The sequence below is a fragment of the Propithecus coquereli genome, unplaced genomic scaffold (assembly GCF_000956105.1).
Source record: "Propithecus coquereli isolate 6110/MARCELLA unplaced genomic scaffold, Pcoq_1.0 Scaffold1543, whole genome shotgun sequence".
In the NCBI taxonomy this organism is placed as follows: Eukaryota; Metazoa; Chordata; class Mammalia; order Primates; family Indriidae; genus Propithecus; species Propithecus coquereli.
This window is the reverse complement of record NW_012139892.1, coordinates 42,111-50,766: the sequence shown is the minus strand read 5'-3', so window position 1 is coordinate 50,766 and position 8,656 is coordinate 42,111.

Genomic DNA, 8,656 nt, shown 5'->3' with positions numbered 1-8,656 from the left:
TGAACAAAGCCTTTGAGTAGTCTGAGATTACATAAAATGACCAAACTTATGAGCTATTGATATTGCTGAAGGGTAAGAGAGATCAAAAGTTTAGAAAAGCTATTTAAGGAAATAATCAATGAAAACTTCCCAAATCTAGCAAGAGAGTTAGAAGAGATACAGGAGGCCCAGAGATCCCCAAGCAAATCACTGCAAAAAGGACTTCACTACAGCATGTTATAATCAGAATGACTAAAGTTAGATTGAAAGAGAGAATTTTAAAATTAGCAATAGAAAAGCATCTAGCCACATATAATGTAAATCCCACCAGATTAACCAGTGGACTTCTCAGCAGAAACCTTACAGGTTGTTAGAGAATGGGATGGTATTTTCAAAGTGCTGAAAGAAAAAAAACCTATCAGCCAAGAATTTTATGTCCTGCTAGAATAAGCTTTATAAATGAAGGAGAAACAAAGTCTTTCCCAGACAAGCAAATGCTGAGGGAATTCTTAACTGCTAGATTAGCCTACCGAGAAATGCTTAAAGGGGTCTTAAACATGGAAACAAAATGTTGATATTCATCATCATAAAAACACAAGAAAGCATAAAACTCACAGGTCTTATAAAACAATCACACAAAGTGGGAAGAGAAAGGAATACAATGACAAGACAACAGTAGTCACCAAATCACAAAGACAAAAGGAGAAAAAGAAACAAAGACTTTGTAAAACAACTAGAAAATAATTAACAATGTGAAACAAGCAAAGACTTACATATCAATAATAACTTTGAATGTAAATGAACTAAATGCTCCACTTAAAATAAACAGATTTCCAGAATGGATTAAAAAAAAACATGATCTTGACTGGGTGTAGTGGCTCAAGCCTGTAATCCCAGGACTTTAGGAGGCCAAGGAAAGAGGATCACTCGAGTCCAAGAGTTTGAGACCAGCCTTGGCAACATAGAGAGATCCCATCTCTACAAAAAAAATGAAAATAAAAATAATAAAAAAACATGATCCACCTATATGCGTCTTACAAGAAACTCATCTTACCCATGAAGACACATAGACTGAAAGTAAAGGAATGGAAAAAGATATTCCATGCAAATGGAAACCAAAAGCGAGCAGGAGTGGCTATGCTTATGTCAGATAAAATAGACTTAAAATCAAAAACAGTAAAAAATGACAAAGAAGATCATTACATACTGATAAAGGGATCAGTTTAGCAAGAGGTTATAAGAATCCTACATATATATGGACCTAACATCAGAGCACTGAGATTTTTAAAACAACTATTACTAGACCTAAAGAAAGTGGTAGACAGCAATAGAGTGCTGTTGTAGTGGAGTTGACTTGCCACTCGCCTCACCGGACCGGTCATCTCGTCAGGACATCAACTCAGCAACGTCACATTTATGTTGTGTTTTTAGTTTAGATGGACTGGAGCTACGTTTCCTTTACAGTTTAGTCTATCCCTTTGGTATATACTTTTTTTTTTTCTGGTCATGTATCTTTTTTCAGGTTGGTTGCCTTTTCGGGCCCCAAATTGGTTTTAAGCAATTTTTAAAAAATCAAAATCATATCAAGTATCTTCTCAGACCAAAGTGGAGTAAATTGAGAAGTCAATACCAAGATGATATTTGGAAACTATATAAATATATGAAAATTAATCAACATGTTCCTGAACAATTATTGGGTCAATGAAAAGATTAAGATGGAAATTAAAAATTTTTTGAAATGAATGAAAATACAACGTATCAATACTTGTGTGACACAGTAAAAGCAGCACTAAGAATGAAATTTATGGCATTAAATGCATACATTGAAAAAGTAGAAAAATTACAAATTAACAACCTGACATTGCACCTCAAGGTACTAGAAAAACAAGAACAAACCAAACCCAAAGTTAGCGTAAGAAAAGAAATAATACAGATTAGAGCAGAACTACATTAAATAGAAAGCAAAAAAAATACAAAAGAGCAACAAAAGAGAAAGTTGGTTCTCAAAAAGATAAACAAAAGTGATAAAACACTAGCTAGACTAAAGAACAACAGAAGAAAAAAGATATAAATAAATTCTGAAATGAAAAAAAAGACATCACAGCTGATACCATAGAAATGCAAAATATCATCAGAGACTATCACAAACAACTATATTCTCACAAACTAGAAAACTGAATGAAAATGGATGCATTCCTAGAAAAATGCAACCTCCCAAGATTGAAACAAGAAGAAGTAGAACTCCTAAACAGACCAATAATGAGTAGTGAGATTGGATCAGTGATAGAAAATCTCCTAAGAACAATAAAAAGTGCCCCAAAACCAGATGGATTCTCAGCTGAATTCTACAAACATGCAAACGAGGGCTAATACTAATCCTCCTGACACTGCTCCAAAAAATCAAGGAGGAAAAAATTCTCTCTAAATTACTCTACTAGGCCAGTATCACTCTGATACCAAAACCAAAGACAAAACAAAACTAAAGAAAACTACAGGAAAATATCTGTGATAACGGAGATGCAAAAATCCTCAACAAAACACTAGCAAACTGAATCCAACAGCACATCAGAAAGATAATGCACTGGGATCAAATGGGTTTATATGAGGGAAGCAAGGATTGTTCAACATCCACAAATCAGTAAATGTGATACATCACATAAACAGAATTAAAAACAAAAGCCATGTGATCATCTCCATAGATGCAGAAAAAGCATTTGATAAAATTCAGCACCCTTCATGATAAAACCCCTCAACAAACTTGGCAGAGAAGGAACATGCCTGAGAACAGTAAAGGCCACATACAACAAACCCACGGGCAACAACATGCTTAATAAGAAAACATTGAAATCATCCCCTGTGAGAACTGGAACAAGACCAGGATGCCCACTTTCACCATTCTTAGTCCACATAGTACTGAAAGTCCTAACCAGAATGATCAGACAAGAGAAAAAAGTAAAACGCATACAAATTGGAAAAGAGGATGTCAAGTTATCTGTTTGCAGATAATATGATTTTATACGTAGAAAACCCAAAAGACTCCTTCAAAACCCTCCTAGATTTGATAAGCGAATTCAGTTAAGTTTCAGGATACAAAATCAACACACAGAAATCAGTAGTTTTCTATACAAGGATAACAGTCTGTCTGAGAACCAAATCAAGAAGGCAATTCCATTCACAATGGCTACAGAAAATACCCTGGAATATATTCAACCAAGGAAGTGAAAGATCTCTACAAGGAAAACTACAAAACATTGATGAAAGAAATCATATCAAAAGGAGACACAGACTGTTTCTGTCCTGCTCTGGGACCGATGGAGGTAGAAAGATGGGAGGGGCTGAGGGACAGGCAGAAAAATTATTGGGTCAATGAAAAGATTAAGATGGAAATTAAAAATTTTTTGAAATGAATGAAAATACAACATATAGCACAAAGGTGGACAAGATGCAGTGACACCTCCCTGCATGGCCAGAAGCGGTCTTCCAAAATTCAGGGCTAAAATGTCCTGATATTTAGAAGGTTTCTGTGTTTCTCCAGAGTTCAGTGCTTATTTCACAAGGGCTAAGACTCTCACACTCATGGTTTGAGAATCCAAACTTAGAGTCTTGCTGTTTCTGGGACATTTCATACTAGAGAAAGACCAACAGACGTAGATACGGGGTCTAGAGGGCACCGTGGAACTCACCCTTCCATGGAACTTTGTCTAAGGTACCCCCCAGCATTGTTTTACTTATGTTGAAAATGGACATGTTGTCTCTGAGTGGAAGTGAGGGGAGGTCACTGCGCAGCCAGAGCTTTTGCATCCCTGTGTCCTTTCCCTCCATCTCAACCAGAGACCAGTTGTGGAGGCCCAAGAACGAAAGACACTAAATGTCGGAGGTGAATCCAGGTCCATGGGTCCATCGTGCCCAGGAGATTGGAGCTATTTGGCCCAGTGGTAATGAAACCTATGAGGTCTTGGTGACCCTAAGACTCTCCCCTAAGAAGTGCTGCCTCACACAGCCATCAAGGGTCCCTGGAGCTGGACACAGCATTATTAGTCCTTTCTTTTTTCTTTTTTTTTTTTTTAATTTTTCCTACTGCCTGTATAATCACAGAATTTAATATTTTTCTGACATAGCAAATGATATTATGACAACTACTACCGGGTAACTTTTGTTTTGTTTTGCTTTGTTTTCAAAGACAGGGCCTACTTCTGTGGCCCAGGATATAGTGCAGTGGTGTGATCACAGCTCACTGCAGTCTCGGACTTCTGGGCTCAAGGGATCCTCCTGCCTCAGCCTCTCGAGTACCTGGGACTACAAGCAGATGCAACCACACCCGCACACCAAGCTAACTTTCTTTTATCAAATTTTTTTTGAAATGAGTCTCACCATGTTGCTCAAACTGGTTCAAACTCCTGGTCTCAAACATCCTCCTGTTTCAGCCTCCCAAGTTGCTGGGACTACAGGCACAAGCCAACACATGCGCTAATTCTTCATGACTTCTGATGGGGAACTGGAGAGGTCCCGGAACATATAGACCTTGATCAAATTGGGGCCAGAATAGAGTGAGGAAAACCTCTGTGTTGTCTCAGAGCCATGCAAGTATAAAGTAAGTCTCAACTCAGAGCTTCTGTCAGAGCACCAGACTCAGTAGTAATTTCTTCCTCATGCTGCTATATTTGCACCATGAAAACTGGTGCCCAAAGAGAGGAGAAATACTTATGTGTGCAGAAAAGCACATGTAATTAGAAAACTTGGATATGATTCAGGGAGTGAGAGGGACACTTGTCTCTTCCACGGTAGCTGTGGGGCTCTCTGTCATCTTTGTCCTGATACCTCAAGTGCAGAAGACGAATCTTCCTGCTCTCACCTGAGTGACCGACGATGGAAGTTGGAATGAAGAGAATCAGGGGCGGCCTCTCTCCATCCCCCAGCCCAGCAAATGTAAGGCAAGGGCTTGGGCTCTGGTACTTTGTTCTCAACATGAGTTTTCCTTCTCTGGTTAAGGAAAGAAGCACATATAAGAGCAAAAATGGGCTGCAACTCTTGTGGCACCCAGAGAACTGCACTAGGGACCAAGGGTGCCATGTGCTTGTCACTGCTCCACTACTCAATTGCTGTGACCTCAGGGGAATCTCTCTACTCCTGGAGCCTTTTTTATTCATCTATGCATCACGGACAAACACATCAGTTCTAGCAACCTTACTGATGTGCAGTGAGGACTAACGGATAATGGGGAGAGAAAAATCACAGTGATGACATTTACTCCTAGGCAGGGCTTGTTAGGAGCACGGCCTTTAATAAGCAGGAGGAAAACACACAATACCTGCAAGCCCTGGCTAGAAGCACCTTTGGTTTATTATGATTGTTCACCATGTTTCTATAAAATCAGGGGGAAAGTTGCTCCCTCACTATCTCAAGTAAGTAAAATATAACAGGTGATTGTATATCGGGTTGCATGTGCAAGTTTTGCTCTGAGTGAAACTGAAAAGGAATGAGAACATCTCCACTTTTGTGTGGTGACCAGGGGACCCATAGAGGCTTCGAGATGGGACTTTATCATCTAACCTTGTCGATATTCAACTGATTCGCTCAATCCTTGGGAATCACAGATAATTCATACTCTTGACAAAATCCCATGCTCAGATACTGGGGAGGGTTAAAAAGGTAATATCTTTGTTTTCATTTCCTAGGACTGCAGACTGGGTGACTTAAACAAGAGAAATTTGTTGTCTCCCAATTCTGGAGGCAATAGGTCCAATATCAAAGTGTCCACAGGGTTGATCTCTTCTGAGATCTCCCCTTGGCATGTAGATCACCATCTTCTCCCTGTGTCCTCACATGGCCTTTCCTCTGTCCCTGTCTGTGTCTTAATCTTCTCTTCTTTTAAGGATACCAATTGTATTGGATCCTAACCCAGAAGGGCCCTAATCCATTGTCCTCCTTGTATGGACGTGTTTTACCTTCATACCTTCTTTAAAAAGACCTCCCCAAATGCAATTACATACAGAGGAATGGGGGTCAGGACTGCAACATACAAATTTTGAGGGACATAATTCAGCCCATAACAGTCTTGATCATTCTTGGCACTCCATTTTCTAAAGGACAGAAGAGCTTACATCCCTTTGGCTGGACTCCATCTCTTGGTATTCTGAAATGTTGGTCTTGCAATAACAACCACAACAAAGGCTAGCCAAAGTTTAGTTTTGCCCAGAAGGTGAGCCCTGCCTAATTCCAGCCACTCCAGAGCGCCAAGACCCAGAGCCGTGTAGTTCTCCACAGTCCTGCTCATTCTAGTGATTCTGGTTCCGGTTTTTTAGCTGGGAAGAAACTTCTGTCCCAGGGGAGCAACGACTTCTCCTGTTGTTTATTCTCTTTATATTTGTAGGAGAAAAAGTAGATGTTAATAAAAAGGATATAGTTGCCATTTTTCTGCTAATCAGTTTTGTACCATTTCCAATACCCATATTTTGCTGAATTTGCCAGGTTTATTTAGCTGGAAGGGACATGACACTGGACATTTTGAGCAAGGATTGCTCTGGGCCTTCCCACCGGATCCAGTCCCTGCCGAGGTGGGAGTGAGGAGAGAGAGCTCCTGGTGTAGGGTTTGGGCTTCAGAATGTGCCACGCTTTTTGGCAGCAGGTTAAGCTCTGGGAGGCAGAGGTTTAGGCAGGAGTGGGGTCTCCCCCGCCACCATCAGGAAGTCGAGGTGGAGCAGGTTCTCATCCAGCCTGTGGTGAGTGACAGAAAGGAAAGTGACAGACAGCACATGCTTTTACCCTTTATGGGCAGGAATACAGCTGAGTCCTTGGAGTTCTGTGTGATTGGAACCAAGGCTCAGATCCACTTATCTGTCAAGCAGACCCGTGGGGGAGGGACCTGTGTTATCACCACCACTGGAGAGATCCCTGGGGAGATTTGCAAGCCGCTGTTTTGTTGGACAGGACATGCAGCATTATCCAAATAAAATGAAACTGTGGCTCCAGATGGGGACTTATTTAGAGGTTTGCCTCCACACCCACCCCCTCAGACGTGGTTATTCCACCGAATATAACCGCAGGACTGAGACTTGAGGGGTGGGGCACGATCATGCTCTTCCCTTTTGGCAGATGGGGTCTTTTGGATCTCACGTATTTTCCAAAGATGGCTGCAACAGTATCTTCTGTCCCGCTGGCTTTCCTTGAGTGTGATCTGCCACTCCATCATCAAGAGGTGGGGTCTCTCCAACCCTTTGACCCTGAGCAGGTCTGGTATCTACTTCAGCCAGCATAACATAGCAGAAGGGAGTTTGGGCCAGTTCTGGGCACAGCCATTAACTGTTCTAACAGTGCCTGGTTCCTTCCTCCTGAAGTCTCGGGCCATGTAAAACTTCCAGGCCACTGTCTCTGCTGGAGAGCGAAGCCATGAGGAGGAGCCTAGAGGTGCCAGACGTGAGACAGGAAGCCTTGGACACCCAGCACAGCTGAACCTTCAGATGACTCCAGCCCCAGCTGTGACCTGACTGCCATCACGTGAGAATCTGCAGGAAAATCCACCCATCTGAGCCCAGTTGATCCATAGAACTATTAATATAAGAGATAATAAAAAAACTCTTAGTTACTATTTACCAAGAATATCCTTTTCCACATTTCACTTTCAACCTGTGTATGTCCTTAGATACAAAGTGAATCTCTTGTAGCCAGTGTAGAGTTGGACTTTTTCTTTTTTTTCTATCCCTTGCGACAATCTCTGACTTCTGATTGTGGAGTTGAATAACTATTCATTTCAGGTAATCACTGATAGAGAAGGACTTACTACTGTGATTTTGGTGTTTGTGTCTGCATGTCTTATAGCTGTTTTGCTCCTCATCTCCCCATTACTGCCTTCAGTTATGTTCTGTTGATCTTTTCCTAGTAACATGTTTTCATTTCCTTCTCATTTCCTTTTAGGTATATTCCATGGGTATTTTTGTTGTGGTTACTCAGGGTAATACATATAACAATATGGTTATGACAATCTTTGTTGAATTGAAGCCAACTTCACTTCAATTAAATATGAAAACTCTGCTTTACAGCTCTCTCTACCACTCATTTTATGTTATTCATGTCACAAATTACATGTTTATATATTGCATACCTATTGACATAGATTTATAACTATTTTTTGTATATTTGTTTTTTAAATCTTATAGAATATAAACCCAATGGAATTCTGCTCTCAAGTTCTCCCTTGTCTTTGGCTTTCAACAGGTTGAATATAATGCATCCTAGTGTCTGTCCCTTTAAGTTTACTGGACTTGGAGTTCCTTGTGCTTCTTGGATTTGTAGATCCATGTCTTCTCATAATTTCAGCAAGTTTTCATTATTTCATCAAGTACTCTCTCTGTACCTTTCTCTCTCTCTTCTTCTCCTAAGAAACTCATAATATGTATGTTGGGTTGCTTGATGGTGTCCCATATCTCCCTTAGGTTCTGTTCATTTTTCTTTATTCTGTTTCTTTTTGTTCCTCAGACTTTGTAATTTTGAGCTGATGACCTGTCTTCAAGTTTGCTGAGTCTTTCTTCTTTCTTTTTGAGTATGATGTTTAGCTCCTCTAGTGAACTTTTCAATTCAGTTGTTCTAATTTTCACCTTCAGAATTTCTATTTGGCTCTTTTTGAAATAATTTCTATATCTTTGTTGATATTTTGCTTCTGTTCATATATTATTTTTATGAT